Source organism: Schistocerca piceifrons, chromosome 6 (genome assembly GCF_021461385.2).
Source record: "Schistocerca piceifrons isolate TAMUIC-IGC-003096 chromosome 6, iqSchPice1.1, whole genome shotgun sequence".
Taxonomy (NCBI): Eukaryota; Metazoa; Arthropoda; class Insecta; order Orthoptera; family Acrididae; genus Schistocerca; species Schistocerca piceifrons.
This window is the reverse complement of record NC_060143.1, coordinates 355,710,382-355,725,846: the sequence shown is the minus strand read 5'-3', so window position 1 is coordinate 355,725,846 and position 15,465 is coordinate 355,710,382.

Here is a 15,465-nt window from a genome sequence, read left to right as displayed (position 1 = left end):
TTCCATAAAAAAAAGTCGTGAAATTTTGCTGTGAAGATAAAAACAAGTAACAATATTATTCAAAAATTGTGTGGAATGACATAGGGAGCTTCAGCAGATACCTTGCGCACAGCATCTATTGCGATGGTCCTCTCAGCAGCTGAGTATTCTGCTTCGGTGTGGATAAACAACTACCACACCAAATTTATCGACGTCCAGATGAACCACACTATATGGTTAATAATTTATTGGCTTCCTCTGCTGAGCAACATCTATCCACCCACAATCCGTAAAAGCAAGGGCTTGCTCAGGAGATATCGCAAGCTACAGGGGAACCTGAAATTATCCATACAAGGAGACATACCAAGTCTTCGACGAAATAGACTCCGTTCAAGAAACCCAACTTTACAGTGAGCAGAACAGCTAGATGCCAGTAGTATCTAGGTTAGAGACCTGTGGGATCAGAAATATCAACTTATTGAAAATCCTGAAGAGCGTAGGTGGTTCCGAAAATATAACTGTGATTCTACTGGCACACAACTCGACAGGAAACTATGGGTCAAATTGAATAGAGTTCGCACTGGACGTAGTCGACGAGTAGACTCATTTTATAAATGAGGCGCTGCAGAATCTCAGGTTTGTGACTGTGAGGCTCCTAAGCGAACAGTCAAGCACATTAGAGATGAATGCCCCTTGCGTGCCTATCAGGGGAGTTGGAGCGACGTCATGAAAGCTGACGATACAGGTCTTACATGGGTTAGGAACTTAGATACTGAAATTTAATTAGTTTCATATGTAGCACTGTCTTTCTGCGTTCTTGTGCCATGCATAGCCGGACGGAGTGGCCGCGCGGTTCTAGGCGCTACAGTCTGGAACCGCGCGACCGCTACGGTCGCAGGTTCGAATCCTGCCTCGGGCATGGATGTATGTGATGTCCTTAGGTTGGTTAGGTTTAAGTAGTTCTAAGTTCTAGGGGACTGATGACCCCAGACGTTAAGTCCCATAGTGCTCAGAGCCATTTGATATGAATATACTAATGTTATATACCTATATTTTTGCGCTGCATTTGGGACATACGAATAAATAAATATTAAAGTGTGTCAGTTTGGACAAGACGCTCATAAATGGTTAGGCTAAAGTTACGGAGACAGAAACTGCAGATGGTTCTTGCTATAATTATTGCCTGGATTTTAGAATTGTTTGCCGGAATTAAACTGGTTGAGATGGAGGTATCATTAGAGCTTCTAAGTATTGGATTGAGGGCTAGGAGAACGAGAGAAGGCAAATCCCTGCAGCAGGATTGAAGAAGCGGGAACTGATACTGTTAATAACACTGATTCCATAATAATGGCATTTGATTTGATGGTAGTCTGTTGATTCGGGCATTGCACTAAAAATAAACTGCAGACATACAAAGTCAACTACGACATGCAAAAGTATTGGAACTGCGGGAAAATCAAGTCAGTGTTCCAAAGACGATTTTCTCGGGGCGACATAGTAGAACCAATTTTGCATCCAGACTGGGCTACAAATAAGGGCATCGGTTTCCAGTCCTCTTCTCTCTTATTATCACCTTCAAGGCCGTCCCTGAAGATGTAGTGATAACAGCAGTCTCTGACATGTCGTCAGTGAGGATCATCTGTGAGTTTAGTGTAGACTAAGAGAACGCCAACCACCGGAAATTATCAGGTGGTGACGGTCGTAGGGAATATGGCGTCGAGAGCAATGATGTACAGTAGTACCCCTGATGATTGTTAAAGATAATCGAAAGTATCAGATAATCTTGTACTATGTTTACATGGAGTTTCCAGAACCGGATTTAGTAATCCGATTTCCCAATTACGCTTCTGGTTGGTCATGTAAACACTCCAAAACCGATGCTGGAAATCCGGTTCCAGCCGCCGGTTTTCTACTTCCACAGTCGATTTTCTCTCCCATGTAAAAACATAACTGTTTTTGATACGTGCTGCCGGCCGCGGTGGCCGTGCGGTTCTAGGCGTTGCAGTCCGGAACCGCGGGACTGCTACGGTCGCAGGTTCGAATCCTGCCTCGGGCATGGATGTGTGTGATGTCCTTAGGTTAGTTAGGTTTAAGTAGTTCTAAGTTCTAGGGGACTGATGACCTAAGATGTTACGTCCCATAGTGCTCAGAGCCATTTGAACCATTTTTTGATACGTGCTGAGGTTGTCAGGTTACACCTTGTTTTCAAAAATTTTCGGGTAATATGGACGAAGTGTCTTTTTGTACAGTGAAGGGGAAGTAGAAATATTAGACTGAACATGAAGCTGCCTACATCTCTAGTATTTACATGAAGAGAAACAGGTATTGTGCTGATTGTGTCTGAATTTGAAACAGCTGTTTTCCATACGTCATATTTGAATGAGCTAGCAAATCCGTTTCAGATCTTAACATGTGAACACGACAGCGAAAAAAACTGTTTGCCAAGTTCGGTTTGGTCTTCCGGGAGACGTGTCGCATGCAAAAGCAGTGATAGATTATCATCCTCCTGTAACCTTCCCATATACATGTTAACATGTAATAGCGCAGGGTGTCTTAAGGATACGGTCAAGAATGCTGATAATCAGGATGTGCTCATGTTGAAACTGCTGTAACCACCAAATTATTTATCTTAATATATTCACCAAGTGTTTATAAAAAGTACGGAATTCTATTTTAAGTGCCAATAAATGACTTGATTCGAGCTATACTCATCGTAATGCTACAAATAAAATAGGTTATTGTTCAAGCTGTTATTCTGAATTGACTACTTACATAAATGTCGCATCTCCGAATGGGATATCTTGGATATCTTTTCTTTCTAAATATTTGTTAATAAAGATACATCGAATGTTCAGATTTTAAGTACGATGTGCCTTTTTAATGTTGCCATTCCTCCACCAGGATTCTTCCCAGGTGAAAAATAGGGCAACGCCTACCAGGTAGGTGTAGTACTATAGAAATGAGACAGGTCAAAACTTTCGCTCCAGCACTGTCTGTTCCCCATGTTACAGGCGGTGGCCACTCGCAACACCTTTTGCAGACACAATACACATCTGCTGCTAAATGTACCTACAAAATTATATCATTCTACGACACATTATTAAGGAAATATGACGTCATAAATATTAAGTACAAGGTTAAGTGCTGCGAGGTACGGGAATGGACGCACAGCTATGAATGAATACTTGGGCAACGCCGGGTTTCTCCGATAGTCATAAATGCAAAAGGTAACGGGTCAAAACTTTCGTTCGCTCCGGCACTGTCTGTTCCCCACGTTAAAGGCGGTGGCACACAGTGCCTCGTCCCCACGTTGGTGGAGGCATTCATGCATATTATAAAAATGTATGTGTGTGTGTGTGTGTGTGTGTGTGTGTGTGTGTGTGTGTGTGTGTGTGTGTGTGCGGGGGGGGGGGGGGGGTCCACATCTCTTCCTCAACCAATGGATCGATTTCAAGCAATCCTGGTACACATAACTTACTGTCAGGCGAGAATCGCTGTGATAGTAAGAACCACCTACCTATCAGAAGGGTTGGGGTGAGAAGCGTAGCCCACGACGCCTGAATTCTCAGTCTCTATTCATCTATCACTTAGTGATAGTCACTTAGTGACTTACAACAAACTTTGCACATAATTTGAAACATTCACGAAATTTTTTCTCACTGACAACTGCTAAATGAAGAAAGGAACAATGTTTATCCCTTACTACTTTTACGCTGATCATGCAGTAAAAGTACCGTATGAGGAATAACGTTATAGTTTATTACTTCTTTACCACTAACTGTATTTGCGACACAGGTTACAGACCGGATGCACATATAGCATAAAATGTAAATGCAAAATTATATCATGGTACACTCCACAGTTCAGGAGATAGGATGTCATAAACATTGACATGCGTTAAAAACGGCCGCGTCATGCAGGACGTTTAAATTTATTACTTCTTTACTGCAAAATCTATTTGAAATAAATTTCACATATTCCGCTCGCTGAATGTACCTACAATATTATATCATTGTACTATAGTATTCAGTAGATATGACGTCATAAACAGTGAGATGCGTGAGAAAGTCCCACATCCGGCTTTACGTTTAAATTTATTACTTCGTTGCTACTGCCGCCACTCGCAACACGTTTTGCAGACGCAATACACATCTGCCGCTGAATGTAACTACAAAATTATATCATTGTACGACACATTATTAAGGAAGTATGACGTCATAAACATTAAGCACAAGGTCAGATGATGCGCGGTACGGGTATGAGCGCACAGCTATGAATGAATACCTTGGCAGCGCCAGGTTTCTCCTTTAGTAATAAATGAAAAAGGTAACGGGGTACCACTCCATGCATAATCTTCCAAAATAACAGCTGTGTTGGAGGACAGACAAAATAAATGTATGATTTGCGGTGGTTGCCTTCGCAACACCAGATCCGACACATGGAAACAAGGCCTCGGAGGTCGTTATCCAGAGACATCCTTGTTGCAAACGCTTGAAGAGTACAGTGAAAATTCGAAACTGGAATGTATGAACCTCAGAGCTGATAAACTACAAGAGAGAAAGAAGAAAGAAAGAAAAAAATGACTTAAGTGTGCAGAGAATATGCGAAACACGATGGAAAGCAACGGTGATATACACCAAGGTCAGGGGATATATGGCCATTGTATGCAAGGGCAGTGCATTGGTGGAGTTATCATTTGGACTCAGGTGATTCATGTGAAAAGGATTTCGACGTGATTATGGCCACATGACGGGAAATAAGACTCTGAAAGTGGAAGGGTTAGGCACATGGGATATTCCATTTCGGAAACCGTTAGGAAATTCAGTATTCCGCGATACACAGAAATTTTAGGCATTACCGCTCATTACTGACAATACAATGGCCGGCGGCCTTCACTTTACGATCGTTTGTGCATAGTCGTCAGTGCGAAAAGACAAGCAACACTGTGTGAAATAACAGCACAATTCAATATGGAACGTACGACGAAAGTATCCGTTAGGATGGTGCGGGGAAATTGGGCGTTACTGGACTATGGCAGCAAACAACCGACGCGAACGCCTCTGCTAACAGCACGACATCGCCTCCAGCGCCTCTCCTGGGCTCGTCACTATATCGAATGGACCCTAGGCTATTGGAAAACTGTGGCCTGGTTAGATGGGTCCCGATTTCTGTTGCTAAGAGCTGATGGTACGAATCGAATGTGGTGGAGACCCCATGATGTCATGAACTCAAGCTTTCAGCAAGGCAATGTGCAAGCTAGTGGTGGCTCCATAGTGGTGTGGGCTGTGTTTCCATGGTCGGACTGATCCAATCGTTGACAAGAAATGATTGTGTTCGGCTTCTTGGAGACAATTTATAGCCATTCATGGACGTCATTTTCCCAAAGAACGATAAGATTTTATAGATGACAATGCGCCATGTAACCAGCCCACAGTTGCTCGCGATTGGTTTGAAGAACATTCTGGACAACCCCAACGAATAATTTGGCCACCCAGATCACCCGACATGAATCTCATCGAACATTTACGTGATATAATCGAGAGGCCAGTTCGTATGCAAAATCCTGCACCGGCAACACTTTCGCAATTATGGAGGTCTATAGAAGCAGCATGGCTCCATATTTCTGCCGGGGCTTCCAACGCGTCGAGTTGCTGCATTGCTCCAGTCAAAAGGAGAATTTTTGATTGTGTGTAACTGGTCATCTGTATTGTTTCCAGTGCACTTAATAACAGTGTAACCAGCAGTAAGTACAGCGTTTGCTGCATCGTAGTATGTCAATCACATCGCAGTTACGAGACACGTGGGATCCACGCATGCATCTCGCGAAGTGCAATAGCGGCGCGTTTAGTTTATTTCGAGAGTCAACTTCATTTTGCAGTTTCTCGGGATGTAATTGACGTATTACGATGCAACAACGCCATTCTTTTTGTGGTTTTTCATGTTAATGATTGCGTGAGAAATAATACGGGGTATCCAGCTAAAAAAAATCTCAATACTGCGTTGAAAATAATATTTGCTTACGTTTTAGAATGTCTCGCAGTGTTTACTTTCATGAGACGCTGCCTTACACTCATACCCATCAAAGTCGTTTTTCAAATCCATTGTTGTTCCAGAGATAGTTGCTTTGAAATGTTTAAGTGAACCACCCTATCCGGCCGCGGTGGCCGAGCGGTTCTAGGCGCTTCAGTCCGGAACCGCGCTGCTGCTACTGTCGCAGCTTCGAATCCTGCCTCGGGCATGGATGTGTGTGATGTCCTTAGGTTAGTTAGGTTTAAGTAGTCCTAAGTCTGGGGGGCTGATGACCTCAGATGTTAAGTCCCATAGTGCTCAGAGCCATTTGAACCATTTTTGAACCACCCTGCATACAGGGTTAATCACCTACAACTTGCACGCACAGAAAATATTGCGGAAATGAAAAGCGCTATTGATGTGCACTTTTCACAGAATGGATTAGTAGTCAGGGGCTCGCATTGTTAGCCAATAAACAGATTGTAATAATACTTGCAAAGTGTATTTTTTGTGCGAACATACCCTTTTTTTAAATTGAACAATGCCTATTGACGTTAACAAACTATAAGTACGGTAAACTACAATGTGAATGGTATTTATTGCGGTAATCTAGTGTGAGTCATTTACGAGACACCTTTGAAAAGCTGCCACACCGACAATTGCTTGTGACATTCAGCCTGCGTAGTTGCTAGGCACGTTCTTATTATGTTTGTTTACCGTGTGCTCAAATGGCTCGAAATACAGGGTGATTCAAAAAGAATACCACAACTTTAAAAATGTGTATTTAATGAAAGAAACATAATATAACCTTCTGTTATACATCATTACAAAGAGTATTCAAAAAGGTTTTTTTTTTCACTCAAAAACAAGTTCAGAGATGTTCAATATGGCCCCCTCCAGACACTCGAGCAATATCAACCCGATACTCCAACTCGTTCCACACTCTCTGTAGCATATCAGGCGTAACAGTTTGGATAGCTGCTGTTATTTCTCGTTTCAAATCATCAATGGTGGCTGGGAGAGGTGGCCGAAACACCATATCCTTAACATACCCCCATAAGAAAAAATCGCAGGGGGTAAGATCAGGGCTTCTTGGAGGCCAGTGATGAAGTGCTCTGTCACGGGCTGCCTGGCTGCCGATCCATCGCTTCGGATAGTTGACGTTCAGGTAGTTACGGACAGATAAGTGCCAATGTGGACTCTCCATACAGTTGATTGTGGAATTTGCAGCTCTCTGCTAGCTCTGCGAGTCGATTTTCCTGGGCTGCGAACAAATACTTGCTGGATGCGTGCTACATTTTCATCACTCGTTCTCGGCCGTCCAGAACTTTTCCCTTTGCACAAACACCCATTCTCTGTAAACTGTTTATACCAACGTTTAATACACCACCTATCAGGAGGTTTAACACCATACTTCGTTCGAAATGCACGCTGAACAACTGTCGTCGATTCACTTCTGCCGTACTCAATAACACAAAAAGCTTTCTGTTGAGCGGTCGCCATCTTAGCATCAACTGACGCTGACGCCTAGTCAACAGCGCCTCAAGCGAACAAATGTACAACTAAATGAAACTTTATAGCTTCCTTAATTCGCCGACAGATAGTGCTTAGCTCTGCCTTTTGTCGTTGCAGAGTTTTAAATTCCTAAAGTTGTGGTATTCTTTTTGAACCACCCTGTATTATGGGACTTAGGTCTAACATCTGAGGTCATCAATTCCCTAGACTTAGAACTACTTAAACCTAACTAACCTAAGGACATTGATTTCAGATCCAACACAATTTTTTGATGGGATGACTATAACTGATGGCAAGCGCATTTAACCTGCATGAACTGCGCGAGTAGGTAAATTTCTTTACACGTAGACAGTGTGTATACTTTATGTTCAGTCTGATCTAGTTAGAAGTGCTGTACAAAAATCCATGTTACGCTTGCGAATTTTCTACTACGCCAGTAACATTTTCGTAGTCAGATTACGTCTTACGCGATTTTATATTTGAAAATTTGGTGTAAAAATCAGAGTGAAACTACTTCATAACTTCGTTTGAGACTCAAGTGTTGTAAGTTGTGATAGGCTTTCAAGTTTAAAGAATACTTCTACTCAAAGGTAGGGGGCGCAGGAAAAGTGATAGACCTTGATGTATGACACAACTACTTCCTTATAAACATCTTTACAAACAAATTACTGAGAAAGGAACGATAGGTATACCCCTGCAATATTACTCTGAAAATTTTAAGAGGACGTTAGTATTCGCGCACTATGAGGAAGTGAAGTATGAAGGAGAAGACAAAAAAATATAGTCGCTATGAGAGAACATTACATGTCCCACATATATTACAGAAGTCTAAAAAAATCGTGTCTCCGACTTAGCGTGTTGGCGTCATATTGGAGAGAAAAATAATAGTATCTGCAAAATCGTCTTCTCGGGATGGATGTCCCAGAAGATCCTGTGGTGCCTCTTGTAATATCACTCGCATTGCGGCCATTCTACTCTAAACAGGATCGTAACGCGTAATTTTCTAGCTTTCACTTGCTTGTGATACATGTATAGTTTTGTACATTCTTTTTCTTGATCAACTGTCAACAACTGATATATTTGGCCCAAATGTGTAGTGTTTAGGAGTCAAATACGCTGATTTCTTAAGACTGTAAGAAGTAGAATATGCAAGGCAAATAATATTCTTTTCGGCTGGATTCTTTAAGCCGCAGCACAGAGAATTCAGATTTCTTTGCAAATATCAGCTATAAAACACACATTTCTTCATCTCTCATGTAGGTTTAATCGAATATTCACTGAATGTAGAATTGGTAGCTTCAGTAACGAGTTGTCAAAATGTAGTATGCTTTCCATATTTATTGGTAACACATCAGTACTGGAAAAGAAACAGCACAGATCGTCGCCTGAAAATATCTGTATTGTTACACAAGGAAGGTACTGGAAAATCATTGATACACACGAATTCTCATGTATTCGATAGTATTGGAGTGTTACGCTAGTGTTAACCCTTTTCTGCGCGTTGGAACTTAAAAGTCCCGTCCACTTTCTAAAGTCATAAAACGTTATGATGTTGAATTCATACACTAACATTCAGTCGGGACGGCTGTGCGCCTCTGCTGCAGCACAGAAAAATCTTGGCTGCGTTAGTTCAATATCTTTCCTAATAGAGGACAGAAAAATACGAGAGACTGTCGTATCTTTGTGTTACTCATTTCGCCATAAGAGTTCAGAGGCCCAGCTGACATGGAAGGGCGTTATATATCCTCAGAACACCCGCTTGTGTTTTGTATATAAATTAAAACAAATATATTTTCCTCTGGTAATAATCTCTCCAAACATTAAATCCTTTGGTATAGTTTTTCATAGTTTGGGCAAGAAAAGGTGCGATAATATTCTACTCCCCAAATTCGATCATAGACAGAAATACGCAGTGAAATGGCTCTGAGTACTATGGGACTTAACGTCTGAGGTCATTAGTTCACCTTAGAACTACTTAAACCTAACTAACCTAAGGACATCACACACATCCTTGCCCGAGGCAGGATTCGAACCTGCGACCGTAGCGGTGGCGCGGTTCCAGACTGAAGGGCTTAGAACCGCTCGGCAACAACGACCAGCAATACGTGCTGAAATTGATTGCTTGAGAAGTTGGTGAGTTCGTAATTCAAGTAAGAAGATGCGCTGCAGGTAAATCTGATATGTCAAATAAAGTGCCAGCATCAGGAAAATATCGTAATGCTTTTAGTTCACAGTTGCCTTAAGATACCCTGCGGAACCGAAGAAAACAAGCCAAAAACTTCCCCGGTTGGGTCGTAAGTTTGGGAGCTCTCAGAGCTTGTACTGAGAGATTACACATTGCGGCTTTCACCCCTTGTTTTGAAACTATGTCATAATATCCTCTTAACTGAGGAGAACATTAGGACTGCTTTCAGCTTCATTTCGTAAATTCATCTCCGAACAATTCGAGTACAAGTTGATTACAATGGCTGTTGCTCTGTATCAGGACGTCATAAGATAATCGAGAGGAACAATAAAATTGGAGGACATAGAGGAGAGTAAAAGAGAACTTCAGCTGCAGGATTGAAATTCAGTTTGAAAGAATATCTATTATAGATTCTCTTATGCCACTGTTATGCTCTGTGAACTGGAGAGAGAAATACAGGAGTTGTTTAATGGAACGGATAGTGTATGGGTTAAGAGTAAACCAAAGAAAGGCGAAAGGAATGAGGAGTAACAGAAATGAGATTAGCGATTAAATCACCACAAAAATTTGGAGAACATGTAGTAGCAGATTTGAAGATTCCTGCTGCCTTTGATGCAAAATAACACATGGCGCACAAAACAATGAATGGATGAGATGCAGACCAATACCAAGCGAGTGTTCGTCGATATAAGAGATCTCCTTGCGTCAGTTCCACGACATGTGCTATATCTTCCCAAAAGTGGTCCACGAATGAATGAAACTACTACTACTACTACTACTACTACTATTACTACTCCTATTCCTACCTACGTGTTAAAAAGAGGCAGCTCTCTACTTCAACTCAGTATCTGCGAACATTTGTGACCCCTTAAGCAATTAGGATTCTTGCATATTCAAACGATTCCGCTAGCTCCACTGTTCGCACGGTAGAGGAATCGACAGCGGAGGTCGCTTCCTGTCACAAACGTATCCGTTTCAATAGTCACTTAGCAGATAGTAAACTCTCGTATGCGATGCGAGCAGGTGGACGGAAGCGATATTGACTTCGTCGAGTGCTTATAAAAGGACTCCTGGCACAAAAGGTGTGAATATGGCGTGATGTTGCAAGCGGTGGGAGGCTGAAGGCACGCACCTGGGGTGCCACTGTTGAGGAATATCGAGATAGGCCACGCACAGGGGACCGGAGCTGCCTCCAGCGGGATTTGGATGAGCCGTCGTCTTCACTTTTCAGAGGTCCAAAAAACAGGGGCTTCCAAGGGGAATAAGGCAGGTTTCAAGGTAAGTACTAATGTTCACGCTTGCTGTATAAAACCAGTTGGTGTCAACCGTATCTTATAATCTATCCGACCTTGTCTCATCCGGTAAGCTATTTTTCACATTTCTTCCACTCTCGACGATTTGGTTCCGTATTGAATTGTTTCTTTGGGGTAATATTTCCCATATACTTTATAGTACTTTCCCTAGACGGTTATTTTTAGATATTTTATTCACGTTCACAGCAATGTCTCATTTATTATTAGTTCCATCCCCCCCCCCCCTTTTATCCTATGCCTGGCTCATTCAGCAGTCATGCTTTGTAAATTTTTGTAAGCATCTTTTGGGTGTACTTTACTTTTGACGTGGATAACTTACCGAAAACTGGGACTCCGTAGTTGTCCATCTACATTACGGAAATATAACCACTGTGAGTACTCGTCATTGTTTCTTGTTGGGTGTCAACGCTATGGTTCTGTATTTCTACCATTTCAAAAAATTTCACACAGTGATTTGTAGTTTTGACAGATAAAAATGAAGATGCCTCTTTGCTGACGTGAAACCGGTAGTTGCAAATAAAGTATCTTCATTCAGCTATGAGACTGTTGGAAACACTTCATCATTCTTGACTTTTCAATTGTTGTAATTTTTATGATTATTTGAACGGTAGCCCGCATCTCGTGGTCGTGCGGTAGCGTTCTCGCTTCCCACGCCCGGGTTCCCGGGTTCGATTCCCGGCGGGGTCAGGGATTTTCTCTGCCTCGTGATGGCTGGGTGTTGTGTGATGTCCTTAGGTTAGTTAGGTTTAAGTAGTTCTAAGTTCTAGGGGACTGATGACCATAGATGTTAAGTCCCATAGTGCTCAGAGCCATTTGAACCATAGCCATTTGAACGGTTATTGAGCATTATTATTATTGTTGTTCATAATGTCTCTGAGCCGTGGTTGGCCTCTCCCAGAAAGTTGTTCGTAGACCACCATAAATTATCGGATTCTGCTACTATATGTAATGAATGACTTATTTTACTTCTTTGCTGTCAATAAAAGTCATGGCGTAATGAATCGTGTAGTTTATGGTCTTTCCTTTGTAAAAATCAAATTACCTAGCATTCACTAAGTCCATACAGCAGTTTTTCTTGAGCTTCTCCTAAAGTGCTCAGCAATTTTATCAATATGACTTCTGCAGTAGCGGATTAACGGTAGGAACTCTTTTTAATTCTTACAACACGAGAACGTTTCCAAATGTTACTCGTAGATTTTCGTCCGCACAAGAGACATTCATTTGATAATGTAAAATATGCCACTATCTGAGATTTTATTTGGTGTAAGTCATCAGCATAATTGTTGTCAGGGTCGGATGTCTTGCCTTTCTCTAGCTGATATGTTGTTGCAGCCACCTCTTCTTGCACAAAATAAGTGAACATTCGCTCTCGAGCGTATGGTGTGTACTTCAGTGCCCTTAATTTTGTCTTGAGTTCACCTACCTAGTCTGGTATATCTTCTGGGTATAGCATCTCAAGGAGATATTCGGCAGAATCCTCCCAATTAACTGTCACGAAGTTATGACCTTTCTTAACGGTTGATAACATCAGAGGTGATTTAACTATTTAACTTACAATTCTGTAGGAAAGGCTCCGTAGGTTTAATTGTAATTGGTTTTGTACCTACCGATCCCAGCGTTCAGATTTTGTTCTTATACCGTTGTATTCATGTAGTCACCTCTTTCGTTCCAGTGGGCCAACAGACTTCTTGCAGTGCCTTCACAGTCGTCTTTCTGTTGTTTTGAGTTCTTCCAGCTCAGCACTCCTGCGGTTTTAGGCAGCTGGCCGACATATTTCGTAGGAGTGACTGTTTTTTGCGCGTTTCGAATATTGTTAACTACGACCTCCTGTCTCGTAAACTGACATACGGCCGAGAGAGCGGTGTGCTGACCAGATGTCGCTCCATATCCGCATCCAGTGGCGCCTGTAGGTTGACGATGACAATGCGGCCGGCCGGTACCGTTGGGCTTTCATGGTCTTTTCGGGCGGAGTTTTTAACTACGACCTCTGCCATTTCATCTACGAGTACTTTCATCCCCATTTCGGAGGCGCTGGTAGCTGAATTTGAGAGCGGAGCTTATTTCCTTTTGCACGCTTGATGTCTGTCATCATCTTTACAGGCCGTACGTTGTCCACACAAGCTTCAACGTCTTTATTCTTCATCTCAAAAATAATCAAATTTTGGTCATTTGCCGTTATGCTATTAAATACAGCCGAAGGTTTTATTTTTTGTGCACCTAGGCTGTTTGACTGAATAACATCCATGTTAGTTTTTGTCCCTATCCTGTTGTGATAAGTACTTGGCTGTCATTCACGATTCGGTACTTCGAGACCTAATGATTGAATGGAGTAGTGTATTTTGAACTTACGGCCAGAGAACCGTTTTGGCATTCGTGTCAGTGATTATGATGTCTGTATTTCATGTTCTGGTACCGCGCGCCGCGAAATTTGAATCCGCGCCAGACGTCATGGACATAGAAGACCCCTAGAGGTCTCTGCACCATCGCGCCGTAAGCTGTGGCGGCGCGCGCCTCCTGGTCCGCATTTAGAGTGAGGGCGCCACAGGGGAACACGTGGTTGCAGCGGCCAATAGCGGCGCCTCCGATAGCGTACTTAAGCGCCGGCCTCTCACTCAGCCAGTTTCTCCCCCCCAGTCCTTTTGTATTCCCCTCCTCTGCCTACCCCACTCCCTGTCGCGTCTGCCCCCCACCCCTCTTATGGGTCCTCATCCTCCTTCAGCTCCTTTCCCGGCTCCCCCCTTCGCTTTTACTCTCCTTTCCACCCCTTTTTTGTTTTCCCATCTTCTGTCCAGTTTCCCCCCACCTGCTCTCGACTGTGGCGTCACATTTGCCAACTTTTTAGTGCAGTGTTCCAGTGAATATTCAGTGTTGTTTGTCTTTCTCGTGTTGCGAACAGAAACCATGCTGTCGCTCGGTGTGAATTTTATTTCCTTTGCGAACAGACTCCAGACTGTCGCCGTGTTTTTTTAATTGTCTATTGTTTTCCCTGCCTACTTCGTATGTATTTTTATTAGCGTCATCATCCCTGTGTTGTTGTTTTACGTTCCACGATTTCTTTTCGCCTTGTTACTCTCTAGGTCTCCGATTTTATCGCCTGTTTTTTATTAATTGTTCTCTTGATCTTTGTCACAACATCTGTCGGCTGAAGAGCGGCGTACTAAGCTGCTGCCAGCCCGCCCCCTTGGGGGGGAATTGAAATTCAATAAAAGAAAAAAAAAAAAACTCAGCCAGTTAATTCTTACATCGCCACAAGATAGACGTAGCATTTGTCTCCGAAACACATCTCCGCGAGTCAACCGACCTCCGCTTGAGGAACATGCACATCTACCGGACGGACAGACGGGACCAACGGGGTGGAGGGACCGCAGTTCTGATCAAAAAATGTATTCGTCACCACCAAGAACGTTTACCCCTAACTCTAGACTTTAGAGGCCACGGCAGTAACAATCCACACGACGCTCGGAAACATTACCTGTATTGCGGCTTACCTTAGCCCAAAGAAGCCTCTCCACCCAGAAGATCTTTACGCCGTTACAGAGGGTTACGACAAGATCCTTGGAGGGGATCTTAATAGTAAACATGTTGTCTGGAATTCCCGTAAGACTAACCCAAAAGGACATATGTTGCTTGCACTGGCTGAGAATTTACATGTTTCCGTCCATGGACCACGGGAACCGACGAGGATACCTTACGTCCAGACACAAGACCCTGATGTTCTAGACATCGCCATAATCAAGAAAATCAACCAGAATCTCCATCTGCGGACGCTGGATGATCTTTCGTCGGACCACAGACCGGTGTTAGGACTCATAGAGAGGGCTACTTTGCAACTTCCACTGCCGACGACAAGAACTTACGACTGGCAGCAGTTCCAAAATTACCTCAACAACAATGTGCGACCAACCCAGGTTAATAATACCAGAGAAGCGATTGATGTGGCAGTCGCAGTACTCACGAAGAAGATTAACAGTGCAAAACAACGAGCACTCACGGAGCACCTGCAACCAGAAGTCAATTATGACGAGTTTCCACCACCACTGCAGGAACTTAAGACAAGGCGCAATCAATTTCGGAAACGATGGGTCCGTTACCGCCATCCGGATGATAGACGGGAGACTCACAGACTAACCCGAGAACTCCGGCGGAAGGTTCAGGACTGGAAGCAACACACGTGGGAACTCAAAATGGACAACTTTCTATTACGCACTAAAGATGAATGGCGAATAGTTAAAAGTCTCAGACAGCAACAGCCCCCCAAAAGGGCAATTCGAGGACCCCATGGCCTCTTGTACGACTCACTGGCGCAGGCGGAGCTGTATGCGGATACATACCAACAACAGATGACTACGCCCCCCACGGAGGATGGAGTTGGTGCACTCCACCGTGCAGAGGAGGAATGGGAAGCTATTCGGGACGCCCCGACTAACACTATGCCCCGGCTGACAACGCCGGAGGAAATTCGGA